General features: G+C 37.5%; 1 protein-coding gene and 1 long non-coding RNA gene across 6 annotated transcripts in view; one reads left to right on the forward strand and one right to left on the reverse strand.

Annotated features, from left to right (window-relative positions):
- Nucleotides 1-25101, forward strand: part of SGCZ (sarcoglycan zeta) — a 491213-nt gene that overhangs the window by 84823 nt on the left and 381289 nt on the right. The window lies entirely within an intron of this gene.
- Nucleotides 22954-25101, reverse strand: part of LOC120407018 — a 90523-nt gene continuing 88375 nt past the window's right edge. The window contains exon 5 of the long non-coding RNA XR_005599741.1: nt 22954-23057. This is a non-coding gene — a long non-coding RNA (uncharacterized LOC120407018). The remainder of the gene's footprint in view (nt 23058-25101) is intronic.

Consider the following 25101-nt stretch of genomic DNA (forward strand, 5'->3'; position numbering starts at 1 on the left):
CAGGCTTCCTACAGGAGAATTTTAAAAGTAATGAGATTTGTTGGCTAGGAGAGAGCAGCTGTCAGAATATGGAAGGAAGGAGGGTGTTTTTTGTTTTTTTCCAATTATGCAAACCCAAAAGGTGGGGCCAAGTTTGCAATTGTTTAGTTGAACCAAGCTGAAATTTCATGTTGTCAATGAAACCTAACAGTAGGTGCATTTCTCCCAGGTGGGAACTGTTACCAAAAAATCATCAAATACTGTCAGTCTCTTGAGTTTTTGACTTGTTCGAGAGAGAGAGAAAGCTCCGACAGTTGAGACAATTCTAATAAGAACTGGTTGTCAGTTATCCAGGCCTCCTGTGGAGTCTTATTGATGTGGAAGTACATATGAATAGATAATTTTTAGGTCTTTGTTTTATTGACCGCTGGATGCCCCAGTAACTGGAGATTTCCAGTAGGACTACTACTTTTTTTGAACATCTGACAATCAAATGCAATTTCTGACATTCTTAGAATAACATACACATGAATAAATACAACAGGCAACTTGAAAGTCTTTTTATTTTAGCTATTCTTTAGAATTTAAGTAATGCTCATTTGCAATTTCATTTTTTCTAACAATTTCATAGTTCTCAATATATAGTTACTATTACAAGTGCATCAATTAACTTTAATTTTGCCATTTGAAATATATTACTTATCCTTCGAAAATAAAAACTAATGCTGCTGAAATATTATCTTGATACATACATGGTGATTATGTATCAAATATTAAATAGAAAGAAGCAGTAATAAATAGCATATAACTAAATGCTTATGTAGGCTGCAAATTCTTAAAATTTAATTTTTCAAATTCAAAATCATCATAGTAAATTGTGCCTGTGATCTGCATCTATATTCTCCATGTCACTGAATGCTCTCAAATGGCAAACTGCTTGGCAGAGCTACCAGGAATTATCTTGCAAACGCAGTGAGATATGGAAGATGGACAGAGTTCTCCTTTTGCCATTCCGAGAACTCGATCATGGAATGCATGGTTTATAGAGATGTTTCCAAAGCAGACACCAGAGCCTGAGATTTTTAAAAATGCTGTCCCCAAACAGTCTTTAATAATGCATACCTGATTTCTTGATGAACAGTTTTTCATATATGATCTGATTACTAGTGTGAATTCATCATTGTTGTTGTCTGTTGGCTTTCAGTATGATCGGTTCAGAAAATGCTTAGAAGTCTATTGTATCATCAGAACAGTTTGCACCACAATTAAATGGATCCATCACTCATGAAACTATACATCTTTGTTCTGTATTCAGATGACTGAAGTATAAAGAACTAAAAAGCAGGAATATTGGCATCATAGTGCTTTCAAAGTACACATAGTTCATAAGATAATGGGGATGCAGGATCCATGTGCATTATTTTCTCAGATTAATTCTTCAAATAGCTCAAGTATACTAACAACCTCTGTAGTGGGAGTTAGTGATGTATTATTGGATTCTTCACTCATTACCATGCAACTGAAAGTCCCATTTAAAAAAAAATAGATCTGTTTTTCTTTCGCACTTCTCTCTGGTCCTCTTCTTAGTTCATTCACTCTCCCAGAATGGGAGTGATGGACATCTTGCCATAAATTTGCAGAACAAACTGAGATACTTATCTCAGACTTAAATAGTGGCAAACCCACTGTTTTACTGTGAAAAGGTAAATTGTGGGGAGAAGAGGAGCCGCATGGTGTTCTAGAATTTCCTGCAGTGTGCCAGGCTTTTTCAGGTAAGTGTTTTTACAATCTGTTGCAGAAATGAAAACACAGCAGCATCTGGCATTTTCAGTAGAACAATTGGTTTGTCATGAAAGTCTCTCCATTAAAAGTTAAGCAATTTTAACTGAGATCCACTGTAGGGTCTAACTCTCTTCTTCCCTGACTCTTATCAGGGATTTGCAAATGAATCCCCAGATACTCCTTTATAGCATCTGTGACTGAGAACATTTTCATTAGGTTATGTTGCCATGTACTCTTTTTTACAAAGAGATTGAAACTTGAAGGCTATAAAACACAGCAAACAACTTTCTAGATAATATTCAATCAAAACAGTGTTTTTTTCTGTAATCTTTCCTTCATAGTCTCTCAAAGGGTAAGAAACATACTTTAAATTAATGTGTTATTGGCAGTAATAGTAGTCTCTTCATAAACAGTGTTTGAATTCAGCCACCATGCTAGATTTAAACCATTTAAACTTGAAATTTATTGTCATGACAAAAATTTTTAGAATGCTCAGCAAAATGTTCAGATTATTTTTGAAATTCAGTATTCTTGTATAAATACAGAAGGTTATAGAAAGAAGGCAAGTTTCAACATCTATAATTGTTGCAGCCTAAACTGAGTAGTAATTAGCTGTGTAACATCTTGAGCTCAGCCTTAATGATTGGCATATTCTACAGTACATATTTCATTATGTGCATTTTGACACTGAAGAGTTTGTTTGAGACAATTACATAAGACCTTAGTATACATACCCCCATCATATTCATAATAGCCATGAACAAAAGCCTTAAATCTATATGGGCTGTTAGACTACAATTTTTTGTAAGTTAATAGGACTAACAATAAATTGCTGAAAATTCAGCAGAGACCTAGAAATTCAGAGATTTAGGCCATGTGCAAGATTAATGTAGAGGGGGGTGAGGAAAGAAGAGATTGTAGTGGATTGTGGGGCATGTTTCCATGTTGCACAAATTGCTCTTATATTTCAGTCCTCCTAATAAAGTGTACAATATTGTATAGCATGCAAGTGTAAGATTTAGCTTTCCAGTGTGTGCTGACAAGCCACTAACCTGTAAAAATGTGAGGGAGAAAGGGGTTTGAAAATGCTTAGCTTGGAATTGGACAGACCCAGAAGGCATGGGTGAAATACTGGCCTTACTGAAATCAATGGCACAATTTTCATTGGCTTCAGTGGGGCTGGGATTTCATCTCACATCTTTATAACTAACTCTGTGGAGTTCAAGGTTCCCATAGGGAAAGTCAGTCCCAACCCCAAATTCTATGCAATATGCTTGCTTCTGCCACATTGCATTCTGCCAAGCATAGAGAGCAAACTTAAGTAACACATTCCTATATGTTTGCCACTGTATCTGCACAGTGCCACTGTGTCCAAGACCTAAACAATACAAAGGACGAGCTGTTGCTGCTAAGTCATGTTAGCTAACATGCAGATTCCATTTGGAATCTGGCAGGACTACACAAATTTAACTTTTAAATCTTAACATTCAAAGACCCCCCCCCAATATTCCTGTTATTCTCCTGACAATCCTTCTCCCACTTTATGGAACACTAAAAAAGTTCCAGTGGCTTCTTTCAATGATCAAAAGCTTCAGGCTGAATTCTTATGCCAAATGTAACTGAATTACTCATTTTTCTTGAGCCAGCACATTTATTTTTAGTCCCAGCTGGATTACCACGAAAAAGCCCTTTTTTAGTGCCCATTGAATTGGCTTCAAGATGAACCTGGAAATGAAGAAAACATTATCTGAACACTTCAGAATGGTTCTAAAAATAGGGGAAGAATTTTCTTAAAATCTGAACAAATCTGCCCGCTCCTGGACTGTCTATTATGAGTTTATGTATATGAATGAACATGTACACGGAGTTCCTATAAAACATTCAGAGATGTTATTCCAAAGGACAGGATTTATTTTTCCATTTAAAATTGTCAAGAGGGCCCTGGTTGGTTGGTTTTAAACCAGGGGATCCACAATTCCATGCTATGTTATGATCAAACTCTTTTAATTTGGCTCAAATCAGTAGCTCTAAGATCTCTTTAACCTTGAGTTTCCCTTCCTTACCTTTCATAGTCCATTAGATGATAGGCAATGTTAAAGATGACATTTTAACTGACAGTTTCTACAAGACATAAGATGCTTCTTGGACCTTTTTCCTATTAAATTGCTGGTTTCCTGAACTCGTATTCTTTTTGTCCTTTATTCCTATGATTGCAGTAGCACTTCCATAATGAAGGATCCAGTCAGATTTTCCATTCTACAGTTCGTTTTTTGAAAAGTTAATGACTGTGCTGTTCTAATTCACATTAGGCTGGAACTTCATGTTGAACCGTTTGCCTACATACCTACACTTTATTCAATGATCTAAAACCGATCCTGGAAAACAATCCCTCACTCTCACAGACCTTGGGAGGCAGGCCAATCCTCACATACAGACAGCCCCCCCGACCTGAAGCAAATACTTGCCAGCAACTACACACCACAAAAACACTAACTCAGTATCCAATTCATGTAACAAACCCTGTTGGCCACTCTGTGCCCATATCTACTCTATCAATACCATCATAGGACCCAACCACATGAGCTACCCCATGTGCAGGGGCTCATTCACCTGCACATCTACTAATATGATATATGCCATCATGTGCCAGCAATGCCCCTCTGCCATGTACATTGGTGAAACTGGACAGTCTCTATGTAAAAGAATAAATGGACACACACATCAGGAATGGTAACATACAAAAGCCAGTAGGAGAACACTTCAGTCTTCCTGGACATTCTATAGCACATTTAAAAGTAGCCATTCTTCAACAAAGAAAACTTCAAAAACAGACTGCAAAGAAACTGCAGAGCTGCAGTTCATTTGCAAATTTAACACCATTAATTTGGCCTTGAATAATGACTGGGAGTGGCTGGCTCACTACAAAAGCAATTTTCCCTCTCTTGCTAGTGACATCTTATTTATTATGAGTGGACCACATCCACCCTGATTTAATTGGCCCTGTCAACACTGGTTCTCCAGTTGTAAGGTAACTTCCCTTCTCTTCATGTTATAATTACACCTTCATCTCTAACTTTCACTCCATGCATCTGAAGCGGGTTTTTTAACCCACGAAAGCTTATGCCCAAATAAATCCCTTAGTCTTTAAGATGCCACTGGACTCCTCATTGTTTTTGTGGATACAGACTATCATGACTACTGCTCTGAAACTTGATTTGAATGAGTTTGGCTAGTGTGTGTTTTTTTTTTTTTTTAAATCTTGCTGTATTTAAGCCTTTCTGTCCCTCAGTGTCAAATATGACTTAATGATGAGAAATGAAATGTTGCAAATAGATTCCTTCTCTGATGTCTGACACAATGTAATGACAATGAAAATGTCTTGCTCTCTTATTTTCCATAACCATATAGAAGATTTTTCAAAGGCAGAAATTACTTCCAACTCCCATTGACTTTCAATGGGTGTTGGGCCTCTAACCGTCCTCTTGCCCTTTGAAAATCTCCTCCCCAAACTAATTTTTGGAAAGCATTTTAAACATAATTTAAACAAGGAAAGGAAATGTATTTAAAAACTAATGGTGCCAATTGGGCCCTGATTCTTCTAAGAGGTACATATGCTTAACTTTACACACATGTTTCAGTGAGGGCCATACAACTATTTGCAGTGTGTAAAATTCAGTTCATTTGTAAATATTTACAGGATCAGAGCCTGATTTTTTTTTTCTTGTCCTAGATATTATAGGGATTTCTAAATAGTGAAGGACCTTAATCTGGAGTATAAAGGCTATGCTATAAGAGGCTATTTGTCTTAATTTTATTTAATGTAGGGTTACATCAAATTGTTGAGGAGGTTATATTGCACGTTTTTGGGGGCAGAGGATTTGTGTTTTTGAGGTTTTTTTTCATTTGTTTTATGGGGGATGGAGGGGGGGTGTCCAGGTCTGCATGCCAACCTATGATTTTTCCTTTTGGGAACAAAATATTCAGATTTTTCTTCATACTTTTTTTTTATTTTTGTCCCTTCAAATTTCTCTTCTATCCTAGAATGTGTAAACACTCATTTATCATCTAGTCATCTATGCAAGACTGCTCTTAGAAAAAAATAATTGACATAGATGATTTTCTATTGATTGTTACACTGAGTCACTGTTTCACTTGTTTTATCTTTTGTCTCTTCACTATTTGGGGTATTTATATTCTGAGTGCTTTCATAATAACAGTTGACTTGCATATGAGTGTCAGCTATTGTATTAATATTTTTGTCTGTCTAGCTGATCGTGATTATTCTGTTTCCTTAAATGGATTTGTAGCTTTTTAGGAAATTGGATAGGAGTTGATACTTGACCTCATCTGCTTACTAATAGAAATAATTTCATTGGGCATGTTAAGTCATGTCATTTATTTTTCTGTTTTTGGAGACAACTGACACTGAAATGTTGGCAATTTTTATATTTAGTTAAATTATCCACTACCAAGTATTGGATAGTTTGCAATTATATTCAAGGAGGGGGAAACTGAATAACGTTGCTAGCAAAGAGATTACAATTATTTTAGGCTTTAGCAAATAGTATTTTTCAGCTTGTACATGATTAAGAAACTTGGTGGATTTTTTTCATTGAGTATGGATGTGATTATTTTACTGATTCTTCCTCTTTTTAAATGTTGCATCTATAAAGTCAAATATGAGGAATCTAATCTGGAATCCTCATCTTTCACTTGACAATGTTATGTTTTTTATAATTAAATATCTAAGCCTAAGTGACCTGCAATTTGTGTGAAATCCTAGTGAAGAGATTACTATATTCTGCGGTTAGACAGAACTTTTCATTTTATCCCTCAAAGAGGTAAATATTTGTATTGACACAGGGATTTTGGGAAATAATACCCATTAACATTAATGGGTTTATATACCTACATCTTGAGTCCTAAGGATACCCTAAAAGCTGTTTTTTATTGTCATCCAGAATGAGTTGTAGGATTCTGTCACCTATAGCTTATTTTTGTTCTCTGTATCGTATTGTGATTATGCCATTTCTTTCCAGATGTTAGTCTTCCTTATGTTTCTTTTGTTGCTAATTTATGACTGCTGATTGTGCTTTTAAATCCTGGTATGTCCCCTTCTTTTAGGACAAATAGCCTTCACATGAAATTAAAGGTTGCTTCTAAAACCCACCTCACTCCCATAATTATCTGATTTTTTTTAAGTTTCTTTCTATCATCTATACTTTCTAAATGTTCCTACAATAGCCTATTTATATTTTCCCAAGTATTATGGAATGTAATTACTTGAATTTTTTCCATGTTATGGACATGTTATAATATGGGACCTGATTCAGGAGGGCTCTTTAATCCAGTTGACTTAAATGCTTAATACCCATAGATCTTAAAGCTCAGTACATAACTTAAATACTGCTCTGAAGCAGGATGCTTTCTTGACTCAGGATTGTTGTTAGTTGCCAGATACAGTGGATATTGATTAGCACATTTGAGTCTCTATAATACTGAAAATATGTCTATAGCTACTAATGAAACCCAGACATTCTCTCCAACAATAGAAATCCAATTGTCTCTTCAGCTTTTAAATTGTTTTAATGGTAAAGCTGTCCCTTAACATGTTCTCTTTCCAATAATGTTAAATCCAAATCATCATGGATCATTCTAATGGTATTCTAACAAAGAAAATGCATATCTATGATTAAAAGAGCATAAATATATTATTTATTGAGTAGTATGTTCATCTTCTAATAATGGCCACTTAAAGTTCTTTTGATAGGTTAGCTTAAATATACACAGTAATTGCCCTAAGCTTTGGAGAGATCTGAATGTTTTTATTCAATTTAGTAAAGAAATACAGACATGCACTCAACATTTGTTGGAAGAAGAAGAAGGAAATATATCTGTGGCAGGTTGTTGCATAAAATGTTGGCAATTTCAAACTGCTCAAAAATTTTAAATACTATACTAAGTACTGGTGAAATAGTTGGTACAAGTGAGGTGGTCAAAAGTGCATGCTAAATGCAATTTATTACATGGCTTTGTAATTCATATTACCACCGTGTGTGTGTGTATATGAATTGGTATAAATACTTAAAGGGAGGTTGGGTTTTTCTCAGGATCTACTCATATGGATTCCCTGCCGTCAGATGCTATATGAGCTCTAGTGACTCACTGTGGAAGGTGTAGCTCATTTAACATGCCCTAGATATAAGGGTGGTGGAATGGCCTCTCTTTAGAAGAAGCTAGGGTTTGGGCTGAGCAGTTCAAAGATTATAACAGCCAAAATGGGGGGAAATGTTTGGGCTGGACTTTAGTTTGTTTAATTTGTGTTAACATCTTAATCAAAGAAACTCGAGGAAAGTGGGAGGGTGAGTTTGAAACTCTTATGTTTGCAGCGGGCACTCAAGGAAGTTAGATAAAAACATGGATTCTGTTGCTGGAAGATAGAATTCAGAACAATGTTCTATTGCAAAGAAATTTAAATAAAAACAGAGAAAACAGGTTGCTTGCTAAGGCAGTGAGGAACTGCTCACTCCACCTTGCTTTAAGGTCAAATATCATGTCACCTTTTAATCCTCTTTTATAGTTTGGCTTCCCTGAGTGTTGCACTATAAGGCATGTTTTCCAATTCTTTAAACATTCTCATGGCCCTTCCTTCTCTGAACCCTCGACAGTTTAGCAACATCTTCTTGAAGTGTGTATACCTGAATTGGACAGAGTATTGCAGCAGCAGTCACACCAGTACCAAATACAGAGAACCTCTTCTTTTTTTACTTGCTATTCCCCCATTTATATATCCAGGAATTGCATTGGCCCTTCTGGCCACAGACTCTCACTGGGAGCTCATGTTCAGCTGATTATCCGTAGTAACCTCCAACTCTTTTTCTTTCACTGCTTGCCAAGATAGGCCCGTCTCTTTTTCAAGTATGGCCTACAGATCTTGTTCTTAGTTACACACTTTAATACAGCTAAACGTAGTTATGTATTGTTTGATTTAATGTGGCATTCTAAGCTATCCAGATCTCTCTATACATGACTGGTCCTCTTCATTATTTACCTACTTCTTTAATATTTGTATCCTCTGCAAACTATTGATAATGGTTTCATTTTTCAGGTCATTGATAAAAACATCAAATAGTGTAGGGCCAAGAACCCTTGTGGGATCCAATAGAAGCAAACCTGTTTGATACCAATTGCATTTTGAGACCGCTCAGCAAATATTTAATCTATTTCATGTGTGCCATGTTAATTTTGTATCATTCTAGTTTCTTAATTAAATACACAGTCAAAGTCAAATGTCATACGGAAGTGTAAGGGATTGTTTGTGGCCCTGCTGTCTGGACTATGGGGGTGTAAGCTGCAGTACCTGCTAAAGTGTTGTGCTGTAACTGCCCCGGGTAGTCCCTGCTAGCACTAACTATAAGATACCTAATTCATGTCCACGTTGTCCAATGGAAAGTAGATTCCACTGAAACCTTCTGCACTACACCACATTATCATACTAGTGTCCCTTTTGAAGATGGTTTATGAATCGTCCCAAGAAATTATTTTCCATTTATTTTTCTTAATCCCTAAATATTTTGGGAAAACATTATATAATCATGTTCAGATCTAAAACTTCAGTTGTTAATAGTTTCTTTCTGTAGTGGATTTAATGTCTTCATTGGCAGAGAAAGTTTAGTCTCCTAGCTGATGATCAGTATCTAGGTCTGCCCAGCTTTGAGTAGACCCTGATTCACCACTATCTCCTAGTCTGCTACTGATAAAGACAAGTTTGTTGAGTGGCCAGTGAGTGCTAATTCACATTTGATCTTTGTACGTTGGAATCTTCATTGGCCACAGCTTACCAAGGTGGTGCTCAGATTAATGCATTATAAAAACCTAGATAGTTTCTCATTTCTGTCTGGTTTCCGGTAAATAGTAGTGTTCAGGAGGAATGGGCTGTGTGAGTGTGGTTAGCTGGCTTCTTAGCAGCATGCTATATGTCCATTCGTAACTTCTGTTAAGATCAAAATATGAAGAGGCTATCCAGCTATGTGAACATGAATTTAAAATGGCTGAACTATAGTGACACTTTTTTTTTCTGGGAATCCTTTCATTGTAATTACATCAAATGTTAAAAGAAGAGTAATTCATGTAGGGTGAAATTTGCCCCATAGAGGGACAGCACAAGTTAAGGCTTCAAAAGGTTTAAATGGGTATCCAATGGTGAACTGTGGCATGGGGTGAATTTTGCCCATAGTGCACATGCTTAAATGGGTAGTTGAACATGCTTAGTAGTTGATTCTTGCTGAATGTCTCAATCAGAATTTAGCTCCCTGCCTGTTAACTTAGACAGCACTCAAATTTAATACATTTCCCTGTTAACTTTATTCTGTCACACATCCATTTAGTCTAATGGATGGCAATAATTTCTACTTATTTGAGACAGTATTAGAGAGTTAATGTGGAGTGCCAAGGATCTACAGTGATTTTTTTTTATGGACGTGTTGATGAATGGTGGTGAAATTTTAAACATTGGCCTTTTCCAGAATTTTTTTAAATGAAGATTTAAAAAGAAATACACACACAATGCATTGACAACAATTTTTCCTCTTGTTTTATTCAGTGGAGTATTGTATTAAATTTAGTCTCAAGAATTTTTTTTAAATTTCCTGTTTTTACAAAAGGAACGCCTATTTAATTGGGGACAATCACTTGTCCATTGTAGTGTAATTTTTTAGCTTTCACCACTGTATTCAAGAACTATAATCTTTCTCTTCTCTCTTCTCCTTCATGCTAGGAACCCATTACTTCTATATAACTCCAGACTCCAAATTTAATCTTCTGCCTTTTCCCCACTAACACTTAACCTCCCACTGTGAAGAGAAGCAAGATAAAAGACAAACTCTTGATTTTTTTTGTAGTGGGAGCTGCAGCAGTTGGGTGCACATATAGGGGCACCTACATGAATGTATTGGGAGAGGAGGGGAGCAAGGCTTTTATAACACAGGGCAGGATTTGGCCAAAATGGTTTGTTTGAAAATGGTTTCCCTTATGGACATCTGAGAGAACATAGTTTTATTATTATTAATAATAATAATAAAACTGTCAGTCATTTGTATTTTTAGCAATGTGTTCAGATCTCCAATTTGGGTAAAAGAGGAGTTACATACTACATACTGGTTATCACTTTGCTTTCAAGAACACCAGGTAGCATCTAACTGCATACACTATGTTGCATCTGTCTGATGCAGCATGAACGTGGGGCATAAATTAAAACAGTTTGTCATAACTAATGATGACAAGTCATTTGGTTGTCAAATACAATGCAACATAATTCAGGCAGTGATCTAGTTAGGGAAATATACCACCACTCCTGTCCAAACTTGAAAATGAATAGAAAAGGCTAATGCAAACAGCAAGACCTAACATCCAGAATTTAGGGAGCCCTAAATGAGATAAACAGTCTAGTCACTACATATAAAATATAAATGGAAATTGGAATTCCAAAGTCCCTGACATCTCCATATGGCACACTCTTCTGGGGAGAATTCCAGGGGAAAATAGTCATCCACTTTCTCCTACATACTGGTTATCACTTAAAAATGAATCCAGACATCCCCAGTATTTTCTGGGTGTGGATAACCACACACATTTTCTAAGATTGCCCTCAGATGCCAAATTTCTCATCAGACATATACAATAAGCTTGCAAGAATACCTACAGCATACAATTGAGGCGCAGGACGAGGAACTCATACAAACCCTACTCTATTCTGGAAATAGACCATTTAATTTTTTTAATTCATCCCTCATTGTTAAAATGTGTATCTAGTGCTTCATGCTTTTGCATTCCTTAATGCAAAATAACTTTTAAATTAATGCAGAGACACTTTTATATTGAGCTAAATGCAGCACAATGCTGTTTAGATTTTTTTCTCAAACTTGTATTCTTGGTAATGCCCATGTACCCCACATTAGAAAGATTCCGTTATTCTCTGAATCTATTTTATTTTATGCCCAACAGCATATAAGATTTAATTAATAATTCAGTTTTATTTTAAAATAGCCTAAATTCAATTTAGCTCAGCAACATTTTTCTTCACTAGCCTTTATTTTCTCACTGGAGGATAAAATAAACTCAGATGAACATAACTGACATTCTATTATGACAAAAATAGGTGTTTTGTCAGAATAAAGAATTATCTCTTCCCCTCCTCCCCAATAATTAAATTTGGTAAATGTACTACTTTTATGAAGGCCTGATCTTGCAATGTAGAAGTTGAGACAACATCATGGAGGATCACGTTCTCATAGACACTGGCAGCTGGTGCCCAAATGGTGGGGCTGGGGCTGGTAATTAGATTCTTACTCCTAGATTGTTTCTAAAAAAAATTTGTACCAAATAAGATCAGTCAGCCAGCTAATTAATTTGGGGCTCTTCCCCCTCCTCCAGTCAATAAATTCTGTCCCTCCTTCCCCTTAGTTCCTTTGCTGTAACTCCCAAAACTGCTCCTGAAAATGAACAGGCAACCTACCTCTGCAATGCTACACCAGCCACCAACTCTAAACCAGGGGAATTTGGGGGATGGAGGGCAGACTTGGTGTGTATTAGGAACCTAACTTTCACTGGTTCCAGGTCGCTCTGAATCGGGAAGCTGGAACTGCTACATGTGGACCTCCTCTCCCCTCCATCCAAGCTCAGACAAAGCCCTTGGACCTGGTTTTCTTAAGTGCTGGGCACCTAAAATTTTAATTGAAGTCTGTGGTAGCTGTGGGTGTCCAGTAGCTCCTGAAAATCAGGCTAAAGGCATCAAAAAATGGGCACGCAGAATAAGAGGGCACTTCTGAGAATGTAGATATTACTACAAGGGTGTCTGAGAGAATCTTCTAAATGGTTTAGGAAGTGCTTTGGGGACTTTATGGAGAGACAGTCCTATAGTAAATACAAGATATTAGTAGCTTTCATTTTCTGTTCCATTTTGTGCAAAATGTGAGTTTAACACTGATTTTGAATAAAATTAGCTACAGAACTTATGCAACAATTACAGTAATTCAGCAAGGATGTGTTTACGGTACATGTACTTCAGTATTTGAGATCAGCAGCAAGAAGAGTTGCCACCTCTCCAGAATTGGCCTGGACTCTCCAGGAATTAAAGATTAATCTTTAATTAGATTATGTCATGTGATTAAATCTCCAGGAATACATCCAACCAAAACTGGCAATCCTAGCAGCAAGCCATTGCCCATGAGCACTGAATAAATATCTAAGCTAACAAACAAGCGCAGTCAGCTAAGACTGTGATATTACTCGTATAATCATTGTGTTGGGAGATTCTACTAGGAATTGGAAACCTACTGAGGATGTAGCGGGCCACAGATAAACTGGCCTGCTTTGGAAACTTTCACGTTGGATATGCTTTTTCAGAAAACATAACTTTAACAGCAACAAAGAATCCTGTGGCACCTTATAGACTAACAGACGTTTTGCAGCATGAGCTTTCGTGGGTGAATACCCACTTCTTCGGATGCAAGTCTCTTGCATCCGAAGAAGTGGGTATTCACCCACGAAAGCTCATGCTGCAAAACGTCTGTTAGTCTATAAGGTGCCACAGGATTCTTTGTTGCTTTTACAGATCCAGACTAACACGGCTACCCCTCTGATACATAACTTTAACACTGATTTTAAAAACCGCCGTGGTTTCACTAACTAGTGTGAAACAAACATTTGCAGCACAGATCAGATTTGAATGTCCTTAGAAACTGATTCCTCATACTGTGCTGTTTCAGATGAGACTATAGAAGTGGTATTTGTCAGTTTTTGTTGCACTGGACTTTAGAAGATTTCAGAAATATTTTTGGAGTCTTATTGTACACTGTAGTAATCTCCAACAGTGCAGTGCTCCAAAAGCAAATTCTAGAGTAGCATAAATGTCTGCACCATTCTCACGGCCTGTAAGCAAAGGCAGCAGCACCGTACTTGGTTATTCCTTTTAAATTCACAACACCTTTCTGTCAGTAGAAACATTCTGAAGGCATGATTCTGTGTCTTTTTGTAACAGGAACAGCTTTTCTTTTGTTTGTAGCCAGAGCAGATTCCCTCTTCCAGAAATAATCTACCTTTGTTTCTCTCCAGTATCGTTATTGGGATTTTATAGCCACACATGACATTCCTTATGGTACAATAGCTGAAATATAAATGTAGTGCATTTTTGGTGGGAGGAAAATATATGGTAGAATATGATTGGTGCGGGTGTTGCACTATTGATAGAACTGTGCAGTTATGTGTTGTGTTCTGGAAGCTGCTCCCCCATCCCACCGCTTTATTGGTGAAGATTTTACAGGTTGAGATCAATAGCGCTGTCTGACCATTTGATCAGTCACTTTATTGCATTACCCAGTATATTTTGCTGGAGCTCACAGCTTGAATAGCTAATTGAAATTGGCTGTCAATTTGTGCACCACTCGAGTGGTGCACTGTGTATAGCTTCAGCTGAATCTGCATGCCTATAAAATGTACAATATCTTCATTTGCGGTGGTATTGACATAATGGCTATTTGGAAAAGGGTTATTTTAAATCAGGAGATGTACATTTGCTCTGTTTTAAGATAATCAGCCTAATAAAACAGAAAACTGGAATCCTCTTATTCCAAGTCTAGATAGCTGTGACAGCATACTTGTGTTTAGCATCTTAGCAATTCTTTCACTCTCTTCAGCTGAAAGGAAGCCTCTGCCGCCAATAGCATTATTAGCATTCATCAATTAGAATTAAGGCATGAAATATCTTTGTACAGATATTTATATTTGTTTTCACCATTTTATGAACGAAGCTCAAGCATGAAACCTTGACTAACCTTGTCTAAAATCTTCCTTAGAGAGGAATTTACAGGCATTGAAAAAGCTTACTCATGTTCAGAGAGAATAAAATTCCTAAATGACAAAATGTTACCTTCCTCTTGGCATAGAACTAGTCTTCATCTCAGAGGTCACTTCAAACAAAAAAAGATGGTTGCTGACCTAGATGTAAACTGCCCCATTAGAAATTGAAATAAAGTTTTGCAATGTATTTCCTTTTAAGACAAATTCTACCTTCAGTTGTACACACCCAGCTTCCCTTGAAACCGTGTTTAACTCCCATGGGTCTCATGAGATTGTATCCATGGCAGCTTGGTTACTATAGCAGGAATGACCACTTCTCTCCAAACTCAGAGCATGAGGAGAGGGCAGAGCATAGAATTTATATGCCAACACAATTTGCCTCTCCATCACTGAAGAGCAGTATTTCTTTATTTTTTGACACCGCGTCAGTAGAACTTGATTTCAAATTCTCATTATTTCAGCAAAGATATATAGCCATTCAACATAAATAATCATAGAACCATAGGGTTAGAAGGGACTGAAAGGGTCATCTAATCTAACCGCCTGCAAAGATGGAGGATCTGTTGTGTCTAAACCATCCAAGACAGATAGCTTTCCAGCCTCTCTTTGAAAAGCTCAGGAAAGAAGCTTCCACAATTTCCCTAGGCAGTTTCTTCCAATGTCCTACTGTTTTAACAGTTAGGAAGTTTTTCCTAAAACTTAATCTGAATCTGATATGCTGTAGTTTTAATCTACTGCTTCTTGTCCTGCCCTCTCTGACAAGAGAAATTTTTCTCCATCTTTTTTATGGCAGCCTTTCAAGTATTTGAAGACTGCTGTCATGTTCCCCCCCACCCCCTAATCTCCTCTTCTCCAAACTAAACGTACCCATTTCCTTCAGCCTTTGTTCATATGCTTTGCATTCCATTGCTTTGATTATCTTTGTCATTCACATCTGGCACAAATCTAAGGAATTCTAAGATAGTGAACACCCGCTTTCATGAGATGTGAAAAAGAGCTCTGTAAGTACAACAGAAGTTAGTACAATAAAAGATGTTTCCTCACCCACCCACTCTCTATTTTAAATATTATGCTCTTGTTGCATTTCTTGCCACATCCTTCTCTTTAGTATGTCAGTTATACCAGCTAAACTTTCCCAAAAGTGATGTGCAAATTACATGTCACTAAGTGGATGTGAGGCTAAGGGCATGTCTAAATGAACACATTAGTTTGCCACAAGCAAGGATGAAAATCTACCTTGGAGTAGCCTGCTGCAGACACACTTCTGTAGAATGCTTTGAAACAGGAGTAGATTAAAGTGCACTTGGGAACTTTTGGTGTACAGTGTGAGGGTCTGCACAGACACTTAGTGTGCAGCAGGTTAAGTGCAAGATTAATTTACACTCCAGCTTTCTATGAACTAAATAGTTGTATAGACAAGTTCTAAGACGGTATAAAGTAAATACGGAAGTGGCCAGAGCGAGGTGAGCAAGACTTTTGCTGGGTGAAATTCATCCCAGTGAAGAAGGCTTGCAAAAGGCATGTGTACTACAATGTCTTTTGGGATAGGAAAGGGTCAGATTTTGGCAGTTCCATGCTCTGGGTAGCCTAAGACTATTTCAGATTTAATATCTGATATGGTAAAAATTCTACTTCATAAATAAGAGAATCAAGGCACCATTACCATGGGACTTGGGAATGATAGTGACAATTCCTGACTTTTATACTCTTAAAACAATTTTATGCTCGTGTAACTGCTTACCTCAACTGAGTTGCACCAGCATAAAACTAGCATAAGAGTACAGAATCAATCCCCCTTGACTTTTGTATGTTTAAATCCTCAGATATAATGCTATGTTAACATATTTGCTGCATAGATTTTTAATTACTGTAGCAGTCAGAATATCAATTGCTGACAATTATTTATAATCATATAAATGTCAGGAGTATTATTTTAGAACAATAGCAATAAACCCAGTGCTGGAGATAATGTATTTCATTTTAGTTTCCTTAGATCCTTTAAATTCCCTCGCTCTGTTTCAAGACTCATAATTCCAAAAGGATTGATAACTCTTTCAGGCTTTACCATTAAGCTAAAATGAAAGGAAATAAATTCCTATCCAGGCATAGAATACTGAAGATATTGCAACTGCAGTTCACACACAACACTAAGTTTTGTAGATCTAAAAATGATCAGTGCAATATTCACATTCTGACACAGGGCCGGTATTGTGCTTTAAGAAAATGATGTATTGCAAAATGCACACTTGCAGATGCATAATATTTACCTGTTGCAATTATCTGGCCCAGATATGCCAACACTTTGATACATTTTCCTAGAACAATTCTGTGCAGAAGCCAGTTATCTGGAGAATATATGTGGTGGGGGTTGTTGTGTGGTGGGATCTGGGGTGGCAGGAGAGTGTTGCTGGTGTTGGGGGACAGGATGGGTGGTCTGGGACAGGCAGAAGAAAGATTGTGGCATTTAGGCGGGGGGAAGGATTATACTTTGTCAGATACTTAGTGCACATGGGAACTGGGCAAGCTCTACCATCCTATAGCTCCAGCCATCTCCACCAACCAATCTGTAGAGTGAGGTCATAGCCTCTCTTGCTTCATTCCACCCGCACCCTCACTCCTTTGGAGGGATGGGTATCCCCCCAGATGTGTAAAAATAAGCAGTACTGTGATCCCCTAAGTTAGGGACCCAGGTGTGGAGATGCAGAAGACTACTTGCCCTCACTTGTGTATTCACAATGAGTACTAGGGCTAATGTGGCTGTTCGCTTTTTTAATCTTTCTTCATAAATCAGTCTTTCCACATTCATATTTATTTCTTTTTTCTGAACTCCATCCAACTTTGCTACATCTTTCTAGTAATGAGATACCAGATGTGCAGTAATCCAGGGCTGTCTTCCCAGAACCAAATAGACAGGGAATTTTGCTTGTCCTGTCAGTGATGTAATGCCTTTCAATATGCTGTTGACTATTTTTCACTGTCGCATCCCTTGCACACTCCTGCCTCACTTGCTGACTACTAACACTCCTACCTCCCTTTCAGAATTACTACTTTACAATGATTTTCCTCCCTTTTGAATAACTGATTATTTTTTTCATTTTCTTGCAGATGGATTTGCTGGTATCTTACAAGTCAAATATTTGTTTGTTTTTAAAAGTATGTTTGTGTATTTGTAGCCTTAAGGTCCCTTTGTATCTTTTTTTCCTCAATTGTATTTGTGGAATTAATTAATGTGAAATTTACTCCTTCTCTCAGCACTTTAATGAAAAACTGAAATAAAATCATACCCAGCACTTCACCATCCCATCAGATATGTCGTCCACCAATTCAATATAATGTTTCTTATTACTATCCTTCAGTCAGCTTTACATCTGTGACAGTGTTCATAGTCAATCTAACATGAATCATTTTTGTAATGCAATTGAGGCACAATAAGACATGCTTATAGCCATGCTGCTTATTGCTCATTTTTCCATTTGTTCACTTCATATTTGTTCTATTATCTGACTAGAGATTGAAATTACACTTCGAAATAGAGCTTGGAGAATGATCTATGTTGAATTATTTGAATTTTACCTCTTATACTGATCACAAATTATCTGTGAACACATCTTGATTTTGTTGGCAGACAATTCTCAAAGAAAAATTAAAGAATTACTTGATTATTTACCTCGTTATACTCCCCATTTCTTAATCAGTGGTTCAATACATTTAATATTTAATTAAATTTAACTCCCTAGGATGCATATTCTCCAGACTTGATTTGTATTTGTTCACCTTTTTAAGCATTCTCTTACCTGTCTTTGCAATAGCTATATTACATGGTCTTTCTAGGTTATAATTTGGAGAAAAACAGGTAGTAGGAAAGATACCAGTCTCAAATACATTACCCATTTGAATTGATATAATCATAGTGTGTGTATGTATAAATAGATATTTATACCATGACCTAGAAAGAAAATCCATGCCATGCCTATCACACTGCTGAGTCACAATGCTTTTTTGTTGCCTCCTACCCACCCTCTTTCCCAACATTCATATGTTGTGTACGTCTGATGTTTTGACTGAGGCTGTCTTGTTTTTATTAATCTACAAAGCTCTACTAGCACACTGATGATGTTATTAAACTGATAGATACCCTAATACTGAGTTTAGGAAAGCAATATAGGTTAAATTAAAAGTGATCTTTCACTGGGTTTTGAATAACTTTGATCTGTTTTTAAAGTAATTTATTCTGTTCTATATATTCTTATACCACATGCATCACTGTAGTATCTGAGAACCTTCCAGTAGTGCCTTAAATAAGGTGACTAACATCTGCCACATGTTTGCTCTTCCATCCTCTCTCCAGGGAAAGAAGTGTGCAATGGACAGTTACGTATTTTAAAAAAATCCAGAAGTGTAAATACACAAGCACATGCATACGTGTGTACCCATAGAACTATATATTGATGTTAAAGAGTGCACGATTCAAATAAATGCATCGTGCACTTAGAGCAGAAGATGCTGAGGCTTGTGATAGTCCTTAGTTCCTGTGGGAGTTCATTCCACAATCTTGGGCCAGCTCTTGAGAAAGCTCTGTATCCTGCAAAGATGAGCTTTATCTTTATTGTAGAGTTTCATTGTGCCAGATGAGTTCTCACCCATGGTCTTCATCTAAGAGCTTTAGCTGATATTTTAGATACTCTGGGCCAAGGCCCATCAGCATCTTGAAGCTGAGGACTCGGAGCTTGAACTTGATTTGATATTCAATGGGAAGCCAGTGTAAAGAGCAGTGTGCAGGTTTGATGTGTTCACAGTAACCTGTGTTGCTGAGGAGACTTGCTGCAGCATTCTGTACCAATAGGAGTTTTCCTAAGTGCTAAAGTCTTCATGCCCAGGTGTGTTGCATTGCTGTAGGACAGTCAAGGGGTGATGCACTTGATCCTTGATTTAAAAATAAGCTAAAATTTAGTTGTGCAGAAAATTCATTATCGGAAAATGCATGTTTGTAAAGTGTGTTTGTAAAGTGTGAGGGATAGCTCAGTGGTTTGAGCATTGGCCTACTAAACCCAGAGTTGTGAGTTGAATCCTTGAGGGGGCCACTTAGGGATCTGGGGCAAAAATTGGTCCTGCTAGTGAAGGCAGGGGGCTGGACTCCAATGACCTTTCAAGGTCCCTTCCAGTTCTAGGAGATTGGTATATCTCCAATTATTACCTTTATATATAGATAGGAAAGTTTTAAATATGTAGAAACTGTGTTATTGCAAACTGACCTCATGCATTGATTGTTACTGTAAGAAAGAGGAACTGATACTTCTGAACATTTAAATTTAGAAGCTTTGGTTTAATAAACTAGCTTTATTTTATTAAAGATTGGGTGAAAGACATAAACTGTACTACAACCAAGTACAGAAACAGATATTAAAAGCCATGTACACAAATATATATTAAAATGTTTATCAGCTTAAGTAAAATGCCAGGTTCTCATAAATTATACAATGGAAGTTTTGGTTCTTCCGTATTAAATTATTTTTCCCAGAAGGTAATTTGGAGGTTTTATATACAATTTTCAGGACCATTATTTCCTTTTAAAAGAGAGTCATAAATGGGTACATATCAGGCAAGTAATATAGGATATTAACCCTCAAGTTTTCTATACTGCAGGATGTAGGTTGCCCATAGAGTGTTAAAAATTTTAGATGAGATCATGAAAGCATTATGGTTTAAAGATTCAAAGTCCAGATAAATCTAGCTAACAGAACAGTGTTCTATGCTGAATACTGAAAACTTATCAGACAAGCTCAGTTCAGTTGTTTGCTCACCTACTGTATCTCAGATTTTCATCGAAGTTGAGTAAGCTGGTGTCCTCTTAGCATAGTAATTGCTCAGAAAAATGGGCTGTTTCAGTGAAGGTAGCTGCAACTTGATTATTAGATATCTGGGACTACCTGGCAGATAAGTGTACAGTGTAGGTAACTCCATGCTCATTCAATAACTTTAGGGGGGGCTTCTGCCACCCTCCCCTCTTTGTCCATCCAGGTTCCCCAGCCAACCCATTGCTGTGACCTTACAATGCACCCCCCTTGTAGGAGGGTTAAAGTGGGCTATAAGAAAGGGGTGTGTGCACCCTGCCATAGCAGTCATAGGAGTCCCCATCTCTCCCCCCAACACACTCCTTTAACCAACACGTCCTTTTTAAAGTCCTTTACCAAGCCATTTATCCAGTCACTGCATACCTTCTCTATGAAGTACCTACACGGGGCATCTGCCCCATTTATATAATGAATTGTGACATGTAGCCTACCTCTCTTCATGCCATACTTGAACAGACCCCTCCTTAAACCACTGTGGGAAAGGCAAAACAAACCCAAATCCACCTAAGCCAATCTGGTGGGAAGGGAAAAATTCCTTCCCAGCCCCACTAAAAAGGGGTGGCTAGTGCCATGCCCAAAGCAGGTCTTAACCAAACCTGGTATTTCACCACTTAAAGGGGAGGGATGGTGGGTGCTCCCTCAGCCTGCTCCATGTGAAAGGGGGCTTCACCGCATGGGCTGATTCTTCCAGCCACCAAGATTCGAGGGGATGAGTCAGTGTTGCCTTTTGTCCCTTTTTGCAGCAGTTTGCCTCTGTCTCTCCCCTCCCCAGCCATAAAGCACTATTCCCTTTCTTCAGCCAGCCAGCCAAATCCCCGTGTTCCCCTGCCCCCGAGGTGTGGTGTGGTCACAGACAGTAAAGACGTAAAATGACCAGTTGGGCCTTTCCCTGAACTCCTGCTAGAGAGTTAGAATGAGTGGACTTTCTGTGGCTTTCTACCTTCAGGCTCAACTTATAGTGTTTGCTTTTTCCTCTGAGTAAGTAGTACCAAGCCACTTCTGTTGAACTCACCATAAGAAGGCAGCTGGCAGCACTCCTCTCTTGCCAAGGGCAGGCTTTGAGACCTCCATTGGACCTCTCTGTTGCACAGCAAGATTTGTTTCCTGGTGGATCCTTTTTGGAGACTTAATTCAATGGACTATTTCTCTCTAAGAAGTGGTGGATTCTCCTTTTTATATGCTAGCCTTTTGCACTATTGTTTGGCAAATTTGTTACCAAGGCACAGTTGTTGTTTGTTGTTGTTTCCTTTCCTATTTAACAAAGTAGGAGGGCTTTTTTCCCAATTAGTCAAAGCAAAGATGCTATTCTGAGAACTTTTTTGATCCAAGAAGCCCATATTTGGCATGCTCAGTACCTTGCCGCCACCGCCGCCTCCTCCAGTTCTTGGGGAGGAGAAACAATAAAGCAAAATATTCATAGTATCCATGCAGAGGAACCTGAGGAGCTTGACTGTAAGAGCATCTCTAGAGGACAGTGAATCACATTTGGTACAAATAAGGGAAATAAAAGATCAGAGAAAATGGAAGTCTGAAGACAAAAGGGGACCATAAAGGCATGGAGAAAAAACAATTAGGGATTTGTTAATATGGAGTTGAATGAAAAATGAGTGAAAGTTTTAATGCACCTAAGCAGGGGTGCTGGACTAATTTGTATAGTGGGGGTGCTGAGAGAACTAAACTGTAAACCCTCTGTATATGATGTCGTCTACTTCAAGCCTGTGGGTGAGGCAGCATGCCCAGTTCCAGCACCTATGTGCCTAGGTGATTTAGGCTCCTCAGCACCTACATCAGTTTTGAAAATGGAACTTAGGCTCAAGTCTCTTGAAAATCAGTCACTTTGGGTGCTTTTGACAATTTTAACACTTGCATTTATTTTTTGAAAGAACATGCAAAAAGGTTAAGGATGAAAAGTTTAAAGAAATAGAAATATAGAAACACTTAAGGTTCAAAGAGTATTGCACACAGGTTAGAACAGTCAAAAATTGTTACTACAATGATTTACATTGTAAAATTTACATAACACAAGCAAGAGGATACCATTCCACATTATCTTGGCAACACACACGCAAGATCACAGATGACAATTCTCAATCTTAAGTTTTTTATAAATACCAGTTTATGTTCATCACAATGCTAAGGTCAGTTTGTAAGAGATTATTGAATCTTTATGTACATGACCACTACAAAGGCAAGCATGAAATGTACAATAGACATTGATTACAGGATTAAAAATTTCATGGCCTGTGTATAAAAATAAATACTTCATTACTGTGAAGCCACATCTGCTAATTAAGAAAATCTACAAATCACAGAAAAGCATTGCATCCATCAATAGCAAGGAGAAAGAAGAAGCTTCATTCTAGGGAGGAAAAGAACAGATTAGAGAATCATACCCATGTATCATATAAAATTAAAATTTTGAATGATGGATCTATAATTCCACTGTAGAGTCCTAGTGCTTACACAAACAACTCAAGCTGTTCTCTCTGGGTTTGATGTCATCTGAATCCAATCAATAGATTTATAGCCTCATAATTCACAATTGCACATCCTGTATTTTCTGTATGTAATTGTTGATCTGACTATAGCCTGCATGGGAAAAAGTAGTATTTTCAGGGTGCTTTAAATATACTACACATACATAAAGCTTTAGTATAATTACTGTAGTTCAAACCAGAATGTTAGCATTTTTCCTGCTGAAATATATACCTTATTGGTGGGGTGGTTTTGTTTTTTTTGTTTACATTGTATAACTCTTAAATGAATTCTGGGCCCCCATTGTGCAAGGTGCTATAAAAAGAGAGGTTGAGATGCAGCATATTTTTTATCCCTGTTATGTGAACAGATTTTCCTGTGATTAAAAAATTCTGACTTTTTTGAGCTCCTATACTACAAAGCACTCAACAGACTTCAGTGTGGCCCTGGTTTAAAGCAGATGTTGGCTCACATGTAGTGGCTTCCAGGATCCGGACCTTCATTTGCATGATATTATTAAAACATAACCTGTCTTATGAAAAGTGGTATTATAAAATTTCAATTTGGACAGTTCTGAAATGTTCCCCAACTTTAAAAATCTACTTCTGAAAGTGCAGAAAAATATCTTTGCCATGCTGTATTTGAAGTAGTCATTGACACAAACAGAGATCAGACTGTCAAATTTAAGGCTCAATTCTGAATGCCTCTTGCAAGGTGTTGTGTCCTCAACACTTATCAGCATCACGGGGGTACATAGTAACATACAAAGTCAAGCCCTGAATTGGAACATAAATATTTTCGATCATTCCCTCCTCATACTAGACTCCAGTAGCTCAATCTGTTCAGTTAAAAAAAAAAAGTGCATTATGCTGGAGGTCAGACTAGATGATCTCAGTGGTCCCTTCTGGATTTAGAATCTATACTAAGCAATTAAAGGTTTTTAATTGATGAAAATGTACTGGGGAGATACAGAAAGTGAATTGGCATTGGAGACAGAGGTAGTACTGCATTATTTCTGTAATCCTATTGCATCTGAGTTTCTCTATATTGTGTGTGTGTGTGTGTGTGTGTGTGTGTGTGTGTAATTTGTCTACCATTATACAGAGAAACTGTATAGTATATATTGTCAATATAGTGTGACTCTCTTTAAAAATTTCAATATTTTTTCAACAGTTACCATATTGTGGTATGTGAAATGCTAGTCTTATTTTGTATTGTAACTGCAGTATCTCAGAACAGAGTATGGCATCCATTGACTTTGTAGTGTCTGAAGCGGCTCAGGCTTTCTGCTGTGGTATCAGACTAGTAAGTGTTTGGAGGTATTGGTTCAGATTCTTTGTCTGACAAGAGACTGTAACTAAGAAAAGAAGAGTGTTCTCTTAAAAGATGAAGACCAGATAATCAGCTAGTGTAAATTTCCCTAGCTTCATTGAAGTTGATGGAGCCACACCAGTTTACAGCAACTGGGGATGTGTCCCTGAAAGGCACTGTCATATGAGGCCTTCATTTAGAAATCGGATTATACTGGTAATTTAGCTGAGAAGTGCATGTTTTACTCGGGAAGCAGTAATTTTGGGTCACTTTATTATGCAGCATGAGTGTTGCATAACAAAGTAATATTATCACTTGATCTAATTTTTAGTACAGGAATTCAAACTGATTTATGTATACCTCTCTCCTTTGAAAAAAATCAAAGCAGCTAGGAACAGTGATCTTTCTACTCTCATTAATCACTACATGCCAAGTTCTTCCCTGATGTAACTTTCCTGATGTAACTTCTAGCTTACACCAGGGCTAAATTTGGCCCTTATCTAAAAGATCTGATTACTCAACCACTACTGGTACTTACATAAGCTGAAGGAATTGCTTCATGTGTATTAGAGAGCACCTGATTTGTCTTGTCACCTTTTATATCAACGTCTCTTTCTTTCGTGTAGTATTAGGCCTGGAGCCAGCTACTCTGAGGTAAGAAAGCTGAGACAAGCTGTAGAAATGCATTAAAAGTGGGATCTTGGTGTCTGTCCCAGGATGCTATAGTTCCTGCACAAACACACAGGCCGTCCCAATCCTTGCCCCACATCATTAACAGTCTAATATGAAACACAATGTAACTGAGTTTTTGATAAGCTAGGAAAATCCCTTCTCTCCTGTCTCCCAC

This window comes from Mauremys reevesii, linkage group 5, assembly GCF_016161935.1.
Source record: "Mauremys reevesii isolate NIE-2019 linkage group 5, ASM1616193v1, whole genome shotgun sequence".
NCBI classification, from domain to species: domain Eukaryota; kingdom Metazoa; phylum Chordata; order Testudines; family Geoemydidae; genus Mauremys; species Mauremys reevesii.